Below are 15,202 nucleotides of genomic sequence, written 5' to 3'. Positions count from 1 at the left end.
GGGACACCATTACACGCGTGCACTACATATAGGTCACTACCTATATGTAGCTTCACAATGGTAACTCCGAATATTGCCATGTAACATGTCTATGATCATGGAATTGCCCCCTCTATGCCATCCTGGCATAGTTGGCACAATCCCATGATCCCAGTGGTCTGTAGCACAGACCCTGGTACTGCCAAACAGCCTTTCCTGGGGTTTCACTGCAGCTGCTGCTGCTGCCAACCCCTCAGACAGGCATCTGCCCTCCTGGGGTCCGGCCAGGCCTGGCCCAGGATGACAGAACAAAGAACTTCCTCTGAGAGAGGGTGTTACACCCTCTCCCTTTGGAAAATGGTGTGAAGGCAGGGGAGGAGTAGCCTCCCCCAGCCTCTGGAAATGCTTTCTTGGGCACAGATGTGCCCAATTCTGCATAAGCCAGTCTACACCGGTTCAGGGGACCCCTTAGCCCTGCTCTGGCGCGAAACTGGACAAAGGAAAGGGGAGTGACCACTCCCCTGACCTGCACCTCCCCTGGGAGGTGTCCAGAGCTCCTCCAGTGTGCTCCAGACCTCTGCCATCTTGGAAACAGAGGTGCTGCTGGCACACTGGACTGCTCTGAGTGGCCAGTGCCACCAGGTGATGTCAGAGACTCCTTCTGATAGGCTCCTTCAGGTGTTGCTAGCCTATCCTCTCTCCTAGGTAGCCAAACCCTCTTTTCTGGCTATTTAGGGTCTCTGTCTCTGGGGAAACTTTAGATAATGAATGCAAGAGCTCATCCGAGTTCCTCTGAATCTCTCTCTTCACCTTCTGCCAAGGAATCGACTGCTGACCGCGCTGGAAGCCTGCAAAACTGCAACATAGTAGCAAAGACGACTACTGCAACTCTGTAACGCTGATCCTGCCGCCTTCTCGACTGTTTTCCTGGTGGTGCATGCTGTGGGGGTAGTCTGCCTCCTCTGTGCACTAGAAGCTCCGAAGAAATCTCCCGTGGGTCGACGGAATCATCCCCCTGCAACCGCAGGCACCAAAAAGCTGCATTACCGGTCCCTTGGGTCTCCTCTCAGCACGACGAGCGAGGTCCCTCGAATCCAGCAACTCTGTCCAAGTGACCCCCACAGTCCAGTGACTCTTCAGTCCAAGTTTGGTGGAGGTAAGTCCTTGCCTCACCTTGCTAGACTGCATTGCTGGGAACCGCGACTTTTGCAGCTACTCCGGCCTCCGTGCACTTCCGGCAGAAATCCTTTGTGCACAGTCCAGCCTGGGTCCACGGCACTCTAACCTGCATTGCACGACCTCCTAAGTTGTTCTCCGGTGACGTGGGACTTCTTTGTGCGACTTCGGGTGAGCACCATTTCACGCATCCTCGAGTTGCCTGTTTCTGGCACTTCTCCGGGTGCTATCTGCTGCTAAGAGGGCTCCTTGTCTTGCTCGATGTCCCCTCTACCTCCTGGTCCAATTTGCGACCTCCTGGTCCCTCCTGGGCCACAGCAGCGTCCAAAAATGCTAACTGCATGATTTGCAGCTAGCAAGGGTTGTTGGCGTTCTTTCGGCGGGAAAACACTTCTGCACAACTTTCCATGGCGAGAGGGATCCGTCCACCAAAGGGAAAGTCTCTAGCCCTTTCCGTTCCTGCAGAAACCTCAGCTTCTTCTGCCCAGTAGAAGCTTCTTTGCACCCACAGCTGGCATTTCCTGGGCATCTGCCCATCTCCGACTTGCTTGTGACTTTTGGACTTGGTCCCCTTGTTCCACAGGTACCCTAGATTGGAAATCCATCGTTGTTGCATTGTTGGTTTGTGTCTTTCCTGCATTATTCCTCTAACACGACTTCTTTATCCTTAGGGGAACTTTAGTGCACTTTGCACTCACTTTTCAGGGTCTTGGGGAGGGTTATTTTTCTACCTCTCACTATTTTCTAATAGTCCCAGCGACCCTCTACAAGGTCACATAGGTTTGGGGTCCATTCGTGGTTCGCATTCCACTTTTGGAGTATATGGTTTGTGTTGCCCCTATCCCTATGTGTCCCCATTGCATCCTATTGTAACTATACATTGTTTGCACTGTTTTCTAAGACTATACTGCATATTTTTGCTATTGTGTATATATATCTTGTGTATATTCCCTATCCTCTCACTGAGGGTACACTCTAAGATACTTTGGCATATTGTCATAAAAATAAAGTACCTTTATTTTTAGTATAACTGTGTATTGTGTTTTCTTATGATATTGTGCATATGACTCTAAGTGGTACTGTAGTAGCTTCACACGTCTCCTAGTTCAGCCTAAGCTGCTCTGCTAAGCTACCATTATCTATCAGCCTAAGCTGCTAGACACCCTATACACTAATAAGGGATAACTGGGCCTGGTGCAAGGTGCAAGTACCCCTTGGTACTCACTACAAGCCAGTCCAGCCTCCTACAGGTCCTTACACTGTTCTTCAGCAAATCAATCCTGTGACCTATAAACTACAATTGCCAAAATCATTACGGATTCACCCAGTGTTCCATACTTCCCTCTTAAAAAGGGCAGTCCAAAAGGTCCACCCTCATCCAGCTCCTGTTCTACTACAGGGGGAAGAAGAATATGAAGTCAAGAAAGTGTTGGACTCTAAACTGAGAGGGCGTAACCTATGGTACTTAATCTCATGGAAAGGTTATGGCCCTGAAAGTAATTCATGGGTTTCCGCATCTGATGTTCATGCTCCAGTACTTGTGAGACGCTTTCATCGTCTCAATCCGGATAAACCAGACCCTAGAGCACGCCTGGGAGAGGGGAGTACTGTCAACACCAGGACAGTGCGCGCTCTACGGGCATCTAGAATGCAAAAACCCAACACTCGCAAGATAATGTAATTTATGCATTGTGATGATATGTTATTGTTTAACCTTTTGCATTGCAGAATTTCATCCAAAAGATTCATTTTTAAGGTGCTTATAAATAATGTACATTTGCAATGTATTGCTGCAGACATTCAGAGTGAGTTAGGGTGTGGCAGGGTGTGGTCCCTTTACAGGGCCTTTCAGAGACTTTCCCTGCAACATGCCTGGGCGTGGTTCTAGGCGGGGCCAAGACTCTATAAAAGAGAGTCAGCCCAAATCCCAGTGCTCACTATTCAGAGGTCCCGGTGCAGAGCAGCAGCTTCTTCCTGAGCTCCTGTCCCCGGCGGCCTATTTGGATTTTCCAGTCTTCTGCACTCATCTCTCATTGGTGATCACTGTTTCCAGGCGGTAAGGCGGTGTTTGGACATTTCCCAACACCGTAATTGAAAATGTTCGTATTCTTGATTTTAATTCTTAAATGAATAACAGATTACTTGTGCGCTGCCATTTTTTGACATTTGTATGGTGGTTTGCAAATAGGGAGGACGCGCAATTTATTCCATAAAGATTTGACTTAGTTATTACATGGTTGTTCATTGCGCGCTGATATTTCTTGACATTTACATGATGTTTTACGAGTTGGCAAGACGTGCAACTCGTTTCATGAGCATTTAACTTTGTTGTTCATTGCGCGCTACCTTTTCTTGACATTTACATGGTGGCATTCAAATCTGCGAGACGCGCGATTCACTTCTCGTGTGTAACTCATGCTGTTCATTGTGCGCTACCATTTTCTGGCATTTACATGGTGGCATTCGAATCGGCAACACGCGCGATTCTTTCCTTGAGTGTTTTTTCATGTTATTCATTGTGCGCTACCATTTCTTGGCATTTGCATGGTGGCATTTGAATCGACAAGACGCGCGATTCTTTCCCTGAGTGCTTTTCATGTTGTTCATTGTGCGCTACCATTTCTTGATATTTGTATGGTGGCATTTGATTCGGCAAGACGCGCAATTCTTTCCTCGTGTATAAATAATGTAAATTACTGTGCGCTACTATTCTAAGACATTTTCTTGGTAGCATTTCAAGTTGACACGTTGCGTGATTTATTCCTTGAATCTACGTTGTGTGATTTCATGGTGCACAATCCTTTATGGTGTTTAATACTCACATAAAAATCAGCAATGTGCGCAATTCACTTCCCAATGTTTTTTCTGAGATGAACACAACAATACCAGAATTCTAATTCTGTGTAATGCTGTGTGTTCCTGATATGTATTCTTAAAAGGAGATTCATATGGTTGTTTAGAAATTGCTCAGAGTGTTTCCTGATTCTCATGCTAAAGAAAGTACTCGAATCTGAAAGTCCTATTTAACTTTTCCTGTTTCCTCCTCAGGTATTCGGTCATCTAAAGCCTAGTCAGTTTTAGGACTATTCTAGGGTTGTTCATGTTTTTTGGAAAAGACGAAGCTTAGAGTTGTAGCATGGTACTGAATTCATGAGATGTAATTTTGATGTTGTGTTTTAACCTTTTGCTTCCTACAGGTCTCCTTCCCAGCTGTTCCCGTCCTAATCCCCTTTTCCCCACTTGGACTCTCTTAGACTCTGTGATAAATCTAATCAGAGTATTGGAGCTGTCTTGTGGTGGAAGTGTTGGGAACGTGCACAGACCCCGAGGATCTGGTGACTCTGACACGTTTCAAATTCTGTTCAATGCCTTGACTAATGCAATCATACAGCACTAATGGTGGTTTTAGACTGAATCGCCTATCATGCTTGATGTTTATCTCCAAGATGTCCATTTTTGGAGACCAAATGATGTATACGTTATTTGTTTAACAATTTTACTTTATTTTTCAGTAAAGGGATAGTACTTTTTCAGAGGCAAGTGAGGAAACTAGGGGGTATACTTTGGGGTTGGGGGTCCTAGAACCAGGAGCGCCATGGGTCTGGATCCGGGCAGAGGGAGAAAGGGACTGCAGAGAAAACCTTTGGTAAAAGCTAGGCAGAGAGTTGTGACTCTACTGCCACCACTGTGACCACTACCCTTACTTGAAATATTAATGGCCTCAGCTCCCCAGCCAAATGCCACAAATTGTGGAAATACCTTTTGGATCAATGGCATGATAGTATGGTGCTGCAAGAGACACATCTCAAAAGAGATGAGGACTACAGACTGAAACATAAAGCTTATTCTGTGGTATTAAAGTCCTTGGCCACTTCTAAACGTAATGGCATAGCATTATTATTCCACTTCTCACTACAATTTAAACCAGAAGGCTATAAAACAGATAAGGAGGGTAAGATTATCATGGTGAAGGGATATTTGAGTGGCAGAATGAATACTTTTGCTTCCATTTATGCTCCCAACTCTAGTCAGACCTAATTTGTACACTAACTCTTGACCCTGTTGGGATGATTTGCTAAGGGAGAAATTGTTTTGATGAGGGATTTTAACTTGAACTGACACTCAGCCGCAGATAGTAGTCACCCCCATAGGTTGTCCACAAGCAGTTTCCCCAAAACTCTTAAACAGACATTCCAAATTGTGGGCATTATGGACGCTTGGAGAACGCTCCACCCCAGTTCACACGACTATACATTTCTCTCCCACACACATAATTCCTACTCTAGGTTGGACTATGTTTTTATTAGCCATGCAATGAGGCAAGATCTACAAGCAGTTTTGATTCTCCCCATGTCTATCTCTGACCACGCTGCCATCTCTGTAACGTTAGATTGTAGTACTCCACCGACTTTTTATCGCCGCTGGTATTTCCCTGGCTCTCTGATGAGGGACTGCCTTCATAGTGACGATCTCCGAAGAGCTATTAGGGAGTTTTCCCAATATAATTTCCCCCAAGATACCTTACCCTCTAACAACTGGAATCGGGACTCCTGGCAACATGATGCAATAGAGCACAAAACATGTCTTTTCGCAGATAGCGTACTTTTAACTTTGACCACACCTGCTTGCTCTCTACAGGCCCTATGGGAAGAACTGCGTAAATTCAGAGGAATTGCGGGCTTCTGTATCAATTCGACCAAATCCTTCCTCCTCAACTTGACATTGGCCAACATTGACATGGAGACCCTAGTGGCCTCGACTCCAGTCCAATGGACGAAAAAATATATTATTTTCTAAGTATAAAAATCACACCCAAAATACCTAGCCTATACCGGGCCAACTACCCCCTGCTCCTTCGTCAATTGAAGACCGATATCAGACGGTGGGCTCCCATGTACACTTCATGGCTGGGTCGCATCAATGCTATTGAGATGACTGTATTGCCTAAGATTCTTTACCTTTTTCAGGCCCTTCCTATCACTCTAGAAAGAGAATTTCTACTGGACCTGCACACTTTTATTACCTATTTCATTTTGGAAAACAGTACAGCCAGGCTACGGTTCATACTTCTTAGATTGAAGAGGGATGCAGGAAGATTATCTGTGCTTGATATCCACCTCTATTATAAGGCAGCCCAACTAAGGGTCATAACTGAGTGGTCCCTCCAGGAATCGGATAAACACTGGTTACATATGGCTAGAGCTATAGTTGAGGTAAGAGCCATTATGTCAATTACCTTTGTTTCCTTTCTTTTCTGTCTGACAAAAGCATACCTGGATGTGCACTAAACTGTTCAATTTGATAAGGTTCTGGATTTGTCCATTGTGGTCTTCTGAGGCAATAAGTTTGGGGATGGAGTCTTTCTTATATCAGTTCTTTGTGCCATATCAGATGTTATTGAGTAAAAGGAAATCAAAAGTAGACACCAATAATTATGAATTGTCCCTGGAGTAAACGTTAAGCAACTCAAAATGTTATTCATGTACTCCAACAGTTGAGTCGGTATGTGATTCATTTATTGGTTTGCAAATAGTTTATGTTACCTCGTAATGTAATTGATGGTAGTTATTGTATGACAGGGTGCTGTTCACCTTCAGTACTTCCAAGCACTGCCATGTAGTACCACATTAATTAAAATATTTTCAGAAATCCTACTCTCATATTGTGGCAGGATATTGAATTATTTAATTTTAATGTCCCAATAGTGCTGAACGCTGTGTTTATGTCTACGTAAGATTCATTAGCAGGTCGCTCCTTTAACGAAAAATCAAATGTAATGTTTGACAATATGAAGGATTACTTCATTATGCTTATGCTGTCCTGTGTTGTATTTAGGTTTTTGAGGCAATCTCTATTATAGCCATACTTAGGCTAGCCAGATTGAAGCAATCTAGCTCCTCCTTCCTGACTTCCATGTTCCTATGTAAGAGGAGACAGAGGATAATGCACATTTCTAACTATCATAACGATACTCAGTAATCCCCAGTTCCCCTGGAGGCTATAGGTCAAGTAATATAATGTACAAAGGTGGGCAAAGACCCAATATGTTTCAAACACAGGTCGCAAAATATCAGAAAGTACATACTTGTCTCCTGACAATGATAAATATCACAAAATAAGGTTTTCCCTTTTTCAAATGTTCTGTGATAGTTTATACACACATCTTTTCCATATGTTATGACTTTTGTATCAAATTAAGAGCCCCAAACCCTATTAATGCATGAGTGTAGGAAATGGCCATCTTTTGCGGTGTATCCAAGATTTTTGCCCTATATGTTTTTGATTATACTTTTATTTGTTAAAGCATTAAAAAATGTGGTGGGGTAAAACCTTGAAAAGCCACATGTAAATCACTACAAAACATAATAAAGGCAACCAAAAGTGACGAAAAGACAGCATCCAACAATTGAAGTCACAATCTCCCTAAGCACATAACTACCCCTGACAATCAATAACGTGTATCTACAGTAAGGTCAGAGTGCCTTTTGTCAATGGCATTTTGATCCATAAGAGTAAAATGATGATCATCAGGACGGCATAACTGGCCTTAAGCCAATCTGTCACTACAGAGCTATAAAGCACAACTTTGAGGTCACAACTCGCATTCAAAGAACATTAACCTGCATCTCAAACTAAGAAGAGCAGATGGGTTTTAACAGATGACCATTTAGCTTAGATTTGCTATCTGCAGCCCTACCCGATTTCTTAGGTCCATGCAGGATGTGTGGCTCCAGTCCAGGTTTTTTCTTGAATTCTGGAACTTGCAGTCTTGTTTATTCTATTATACAACTGGATTACAAGTCTGAGAATTCAAAGAGTAACACCTGGACAAGAGCGGGACCTTAGAAATGTGGCAGCTATGTATCTCAAAGTGGACAGGAACCATTGGCAAAATAAAGGATAGATTTAGCACAACATCTTTTAACTTCCTATGGCAGGGATGGTTTCACCTGTTCATTCTAGGCCCCTGCTAGATAGCCAGGCTCCAGTCACAGTAGGGGAGAGAACCAATTCTGGCCTTTTCAGGTAGGAGGAGAGCTCATTTAAATAGAAAGGTAACTAAAAAGCAGCCTGCCTAATGGCAGAAGGGTGCTACAATGGTCAAATGTGAGCAATTTTACAGCAAGAAAAGAAGTATTGATGAAAAAGTAGTTTGGGGCTGCAAACAATAGTCAGGATTGCATGTCAGATTTTTACAGTCAGTGGCTAGAGCACTGTTTACACCTACCACCTTAATCACCACCTCCTCACAACATTCCTGGAGTTGAGAAGATGTCATCTGAAGAAGAAGACCCTGCTGGAAGTGGGTGCCTGACTTCTTTGCCTTGAGTCATGAGGAATCTGAGAAATTGATGACTCATCAAAGGACTTAACAGCTCTTGTCTCGTCCTGGCATGCAGGGACTAGAATTGCTCTCCAGGGATCATGTTTTTTTACCTCCTGAGAGTTCCTTCTCAGGACCCAAAAAGCAGAAGGACTCCTGACTACAAAAAGACCCATCTGGCAAGAGAAGATTAGCCTCAACAGGAGACCTGGTCAGATAGACACCTGGTGATTGGAAGTAGGCTTGGGTGAATGTCTAATTACACCAGAGTAATTGGTATAATTTTGATAATTTTGCCTTATGAAATGTATGCATAATTACTCAGATTACACCATTATGCCACATCACTCTATTTGGGGGAGAATTTTGAACACAAGTTGTACCGTTCGGGTAATTTTTTAATGTGAACAGCGTTTCAGGTAGACTTGTCACCCAAGCGGACTGGCCAGGTAATTTATGAGCATCAAACTAGAAATCTGAATACAAACTGCAGTATTTTGAATGTGAGTGGCAGTTCCTTAAACTAAGGCCCATAGTTAAGAAAATGTAGTGCCGCCTTTGTGCCATTCTTTTTTATGCAAAAGCGGCACTAACCTCGCGCCTATTTATATATTGTCGCTAGACCTGTCAAGCAACAAAATTTCCGAGTTAACCTAATTTGTTTGGAGTGCCACTCCACCTTGTGTTGTTTAGTGACAATGATATGCAAGGTAGGCATTCCCTTCCAAAAAAATGACGCTATTTACTGCCCAACACAAAACTACGCATGTTAAGGAACAGGTCCAAAAAATGAAGCAAAGTGCGATTAACCTAAAAATGTAACCCCTGGTCAGACCAGGAGTTAAAATGAAGCCCACACACTACTACATAAGGAAATTAAACAGAAGTGGCACTGGCAACCCCCTGGACAACATGGATCTGTTACTGCTCCAGCTCGGCACACGCCGTAGACGACAGCGACGACAAGTCCTACCAGCTCCACCTCAGCAACCCCAAACACCACAACAGCAGCCACAAAGGCAGCACAAAAGGCAGGAGAGGGTATTTCGACAGTACACAACCATCTTTGTGCTCAGGGAACAAAATTCCATCAGAATCTACCATCTGAAACGGGAGTCGATTGTACGCTTGCTGCACCACATTGCGCCAGACATCACTGCAAGGGTGGAAACTCCAACAAATATCCCACCCATGACCAAACTCCATGCTGTCCTCCAAATGCTGGCGTAAGAATTGTTCCAGACAACTGAGGCACAAGTGGGTGGTATCTCCCAGCCATCCTTCCCAGCTTTCCTTCCAAAGGTTCTAGATGCAATCATTAACCCCACACCCCACCACATCTGGTTCCCCAACACCCAGCAACCGCAGCAGGAGACCAAGCAAGCTTTCTACCAAACTACTGCCTTCCTGCATGTGCTGGGAGCAATGGACTGCAACCATGTCTGACTTGTGCCACCTGCTCTAACGGAACACCTCTACAGGAACCGCAACACACACCCATTCTATAAATGTGTAGGCCATTGTGGACCACCGTGGGCTCTTCACAAACATCCTAGTCAAATATCCCGCAGCGTCCATGATGCCTACATATTCCAGCCCTCCACCATCAATGAGCGGTTCCAGGATGGGGAATATGGCAATGGGTTTCCTGTAGGTCAGCCACCATACCAATCATTACACAGACAACACACCAACCTCGTAGGACAAACAATACATACACCGACTAAACACATATGGACTGGGGAACACAGATGTACAGACAACAACACATATGCCACATGTCACACTATACCACATTCATTGTATATCACATACACATACACCCATATGTACATAATACAGGCAAACCTGCCTGGCACACCACGTGAAGGACAGGTGGAGCTATGTTCCATTTGCATACAGAAGCTGGGCCCAAACAACTACAAGTGTCCACTAGTTGACAACTAAATACAGATCCCACACACATAACACCTAACAAGGAATAGCTCAGTTATGTGAATGGCATTGTAAAGAAAGTCACATATAGGCACAGCCCTACATTTGTCATGGTGTAGAAGCCTCCGGCGGCACCAATATCTAATGCCATCCAAGTGTTGCCATCACTAACTAAATAGCACCAGAACATGCCAGATGTTCCCATTGTGTTCACCTTTGCCTGTTTGTCGCATTGTGCCACATACATAGGAATACAACATCACCAGCCATGAAAGACCATGTGTAGGGATGGACACCTCACAGCACACCTACAGTCATACCAGGTAATTCCACAACTCCCTAACATGATACCAGGGTACCAACAGGGGACAGTGGCAGCTGGACTACTGACAATGTACTTGGAGAGGCCAGAGATGCATGTGAATGAGGACACATGGAACTTAGCAGGACTGGTCATGCGATGCATGGCATTGCAGAAAAACACATCATTCCCTCTCATGAAAATGCCTGTGCCCCACTGTGCCCATGATCCACATGCATGCAAGTATGCCATCCAGCCAGCAATTGGCAACAACAACACTTTGTGCAAGTGAGCTTTTCCGAGGGAAAAGGGGTGGGAATCACATGCTACACACAGGGCACAACACCAGTGTCATGGCACACAAAACACAAAGGGGGTCATTTTGACCTCGGTGGTCTTTTTTGAAGACCGCAGAGGGACCGCCGTGTGGAAGACCACCATTGGTGGCGGTTTGCCGCTTGGCCTATTATGACCGTTGGCAGCTCTCCGTCCTTTTACGGACGGAGAGCCGCCAACAGCCATACTGGCGGTCGGTGGGGAAGTGGAGATTGCTCCACCGCCACGCCAACAGAACACTGCCCAGTGAATCACATCCTGTGATTCGCCGTGGTGGTGTTCTGTTGGCGGTGTGGTGTCGGCGGATCTGCCCCCATGGCTCCCGTCCCCTCCCGGAGGATCGTCGGACCAGGTAAGTCGATCGTCCGTGAGGGGAGGGGAGTGGGGGGTGTTGTGTGAGTGCATGGGGGTGTGCGTGCGTGTATGCCTGCGGGGGTGTTGTGTGTATGAGAATGAGTGCGTGTATGTCTGTGGGTATGTCTGTATGGATGTGTGCGTGTATGTTTGAATGTGGGTGACTGTGTGTGTGGATGTAGGCATGTATGTCGGCGTGTGTGCGTGTGAGTATGTAGGTGGTGCCTGCGTGCGTGTCGTGTGGGTGTGGGTGAAGTGATGTTGGAGATCGGGGTGGGGAGGGGGGCCCTGCCTCCTTTGGGGGGTGGCCGGGGTGGTGGGGGGTAGGGGAGGGATTTGGGGTGGGGGAGACCCCGATCAGTGCCAGGGAAGAAATTCCCTGGCACTGATAGTGCTTACCGCCATGGATTTCATGGCGGTTCAAACCGCTGGAAATCCACGGTGGTAAGCCGAGTCCAAATACCACCGGCAGTATAGTGATGGCCGCCGGGCTGGAGACCCAGGTCTACAGCCCGGCGGGCGGAACGGAGAACCGGCGGATGACCATGGCGGTAACCGCCATGGTCATAATTCCACAGAGGAAGACCGCCAGCCTGTTGGCAGTCTTACCGCCGGTTCTCCGCCTTCCGCCAGGGTTGTAATGACCCCCAAAATATGTTCAAAGTCCCAGAACATCACTCTTCTGCAGGTCTTCAAGGTGAAAGGACTAAGGGCCATATGTTAAGAAAGTGGTGCAGCACTGACAGCAGCGCCACTGTATTTGTTCCCCTTGGCCGCACCCGACTGCCACCATGTGGCACACCATGGTGCAGAGTAGATGCAAAAGTGTCAGGATAATGGATGCCATTGATGGACACTGTAGGAGTACTGACAACATACCTGATCTTTTCATGCCCAGTACCCCCTCCCAACACCTGCTCTATGCAGGTTTTAAAAGCTTCTGTGAAAGATCATGTCTAGGAACCTTGTCGAATCCTCTGCACCAATTTTACTAATCCTCCTATTGTGTGAATCTCCACCTTGCACACATGATGGCTGGCACAGGCATATTCTGCCACAAAAGGTCACTAAGGGCCTTATTATGACCTTGACAGAGGGTTTCCTCCATCACAAATGTGACGGATATCCAGTCCGTCGTATTAAAAAATGGTGGACGGGTATCCGCCACATTTGTGATAAAGGAAACCTCTCTGTCAAGGTCGTAATAAATGCGTAGTGTCACATGCAAACATGGTGGCTTGAGTTTGACCTTGTAGGCCTACCATGGTGTCAATACAAATGACGCTATTGTGGTGCAAGGAGGTGAAAGGTTCTATTAACATTAGAACACAGCCTCAAATATGGACAACACAACACATATTTGGCATGGTTGAACTGTCAGTCCAGATTGTATTTGACAATTACCAGGTCCCTGAGGCACAACCCATGATAGTAATGTCCGTCACCACACACCAATGAAACCATTCAACAAAACAGGAACACACACAATACCAGAGGCAAGTATGAGTCACCACGCCACCTAAAACTAAAATCTGCCATTGCACTTAGAAAACCACAAAAATGCATGGCAGACACATGTTTTCACATTCCTTTGCAGCCGACCAAGGTTACAGCATCCAGCCATAGGTGATGACCCCTTTCGGCAAACCGACAATGGAGGAAGAGTGTGCATACAATGAAGGCCACAGAAGGACACAAAGGGGGTCATTTTGACCTCGGCGGTCTTTTTTGAAGACCGCTGAGGGACCGCCTTGCGGAAGACCGCCATTGGTGGCGGTTTGGCGCTCAGCCTATTATGACCGTTGGCAGCTTTCCGGCCTTTTACGGACGGAGAGCCGCCAACAGCCATACTGGCGGTCGGCGGGGAAGTGGAGGTTGCTCCACCTCCACCGCCACACCTACAGAACACCGCCCAGTGAATCACATCCTGTGATTCGCCGTGGTGGTGTTCTGTTGGCGGTGTGGTGTCGGTGGATCTGCCCCCATGGCTCTCGTCCCCTCCCGGAGGATCGTCAGACCAGGTAAGTCGATCGTCCGTGAGGGGAGGGGAGTGGGGGGTGTTGTGTGAGTGCATGGGGGTGTGCGTGCGTGTATGCCTGCGGGGGTGTTGTGTGTATGAGAATGAGTGCGTGTATGTCTGTGGGTATGTCTGTATGGATGTGTGCGTGTATGTTTGAATGTGGGTGACTGTGTGTGTGGATGTAGGCATGTATGTCGGCGTGTGCGCGTGTGAGTATGTAGGTGGTGCCTGCGTGCGTGTCGTGTGGGTATGGGTGAAGTGATGTTGGGGATCGGGGTGGGGAGGGGGGCCCTGCCACCTTTGGGGGGTGGCAGGGGTGGTGGGGGGTAGGGGAGGGAGTTGGGGTGGGGGGTGGGGAGACCCCTATCAGTGCCAGGGAAGTGAATTCCCTGGCACTGATAGTGCTTACAGCCATGGATTTCATGGCGGTTCAAACCGCTGGAAATCCACAGCGGTAAGCCGGGTCCAAATACTGCCGGCAGTATAGTGACGACCGCCGGGCTGGAGACCCAGGTAACCGCCATGGTCATAATTCCACAGAGTAAGACCGCCAGCCTGTTGGCAGTCTTACCGCTGGTTCTCCGCCTTCCGCCAGGGTTGTAATGACCCCCAAAATGTTTTGGAGAGGACATTTGTGCTCCTGAAGTCAAGATTGAGGTCCCAGGCCCGGACAGGAGGAAGCAAGTTGTAAACACCACCTCTGGTATGCAAGATGATCCTTGTATGTGCAATGTTGCATAACATTTGTGTTCAGACTAATGTCCCCTGGGATGAACTGGTAGGTGTACCCAATTAAGAGGAAGATGACAATGGTGCAGCAACCGTGGAGGGAGAATACCAAAACACTGCTGCAGGAGTTGGTAGGAGATAACAAATTGTACTGAAACTCTTCACCTAGACACTGTACAACAAAAATCACCCTGTAAATATCACAATTAAATCACTTTGCACCAGATTATCCATGGTGTATGCATTCCCTACTTCATATATGGTAAGTTGCCCATACCTCAGAACGCAGGAAAAAACCACAACAGTTACAAAGAATTTTGGAACATAGTTTGATATTTAAGAGGGTCTAGTACCTCCATGCAACACATCAGCACAACATGACTCATGCTCATGTGGCGCTCAAAGGCCTAGATCCACGCACCAGAATTACTAAGTGGCATAATGTATGCATTGCACCAATTCTGATCCATTGCACCACATCATGCCTACGCCAGGCAAGATTCATGCAAGGGGGGTGTACATACAGTAGGGGCAGTTTCAAAATGGTGCACTTGAAGCTAAGGAACTAAACTGTCACATCTTAGGTGGGTAGCTGTAACGCAGGCACTGAGCAGGTGTGACAAGAGGGAACACCATTGGTATCAATGGACCATTATGTACTGGTCAGGGTTCGGGACTCTTAGTTTGACTCTACCCTGCACTGTTTATCAATGGCGTTACATACCGTAAGCGCTATTGGCCCCAACACTGCCACATGATGTGCTGTCTCTCAAATATAGCACCCACATGTTGGCTGTGGAATGTGCTAAGGGTCGCAAGACAAGTGGGGCAGCAATGGATGCTGAGCTACTCTTCACACATATGCCCCATAGCCAGTAATGATCAATAAAATGGGAGTATGCATCACCACATGAATATGAGGGTGGAATGTAGACAGAGCCTGTAGCACTTCCAATAAACATTCTTAGACACATGTCACACAATTGTGTGTCTTGACAGATGCCTGCAGCTAATCTGGAAATACATGTGAAGACTGCTGTACCGGTGT

This window comes from Pleurodeles waltl, chromosome 1_2, assembly GCF_031143425.1.
Source record: "Pleurodeles waltl isolate 20211129_DDA chromosome 1_2, aPleWal1.hap1.20221129, whole genome shotgun sequence".
Lineage (NCBI taxonomy): Eukaryota > Metazoa > Chordata > Amphibia > Caudata > Salamandridae > Pleurodeles > Pleurodeles waltl.
The sequence above is the reverse complement of the archived record's forward strand: the minus strand, read 5'-3'. Positions refer to the sequence as shown.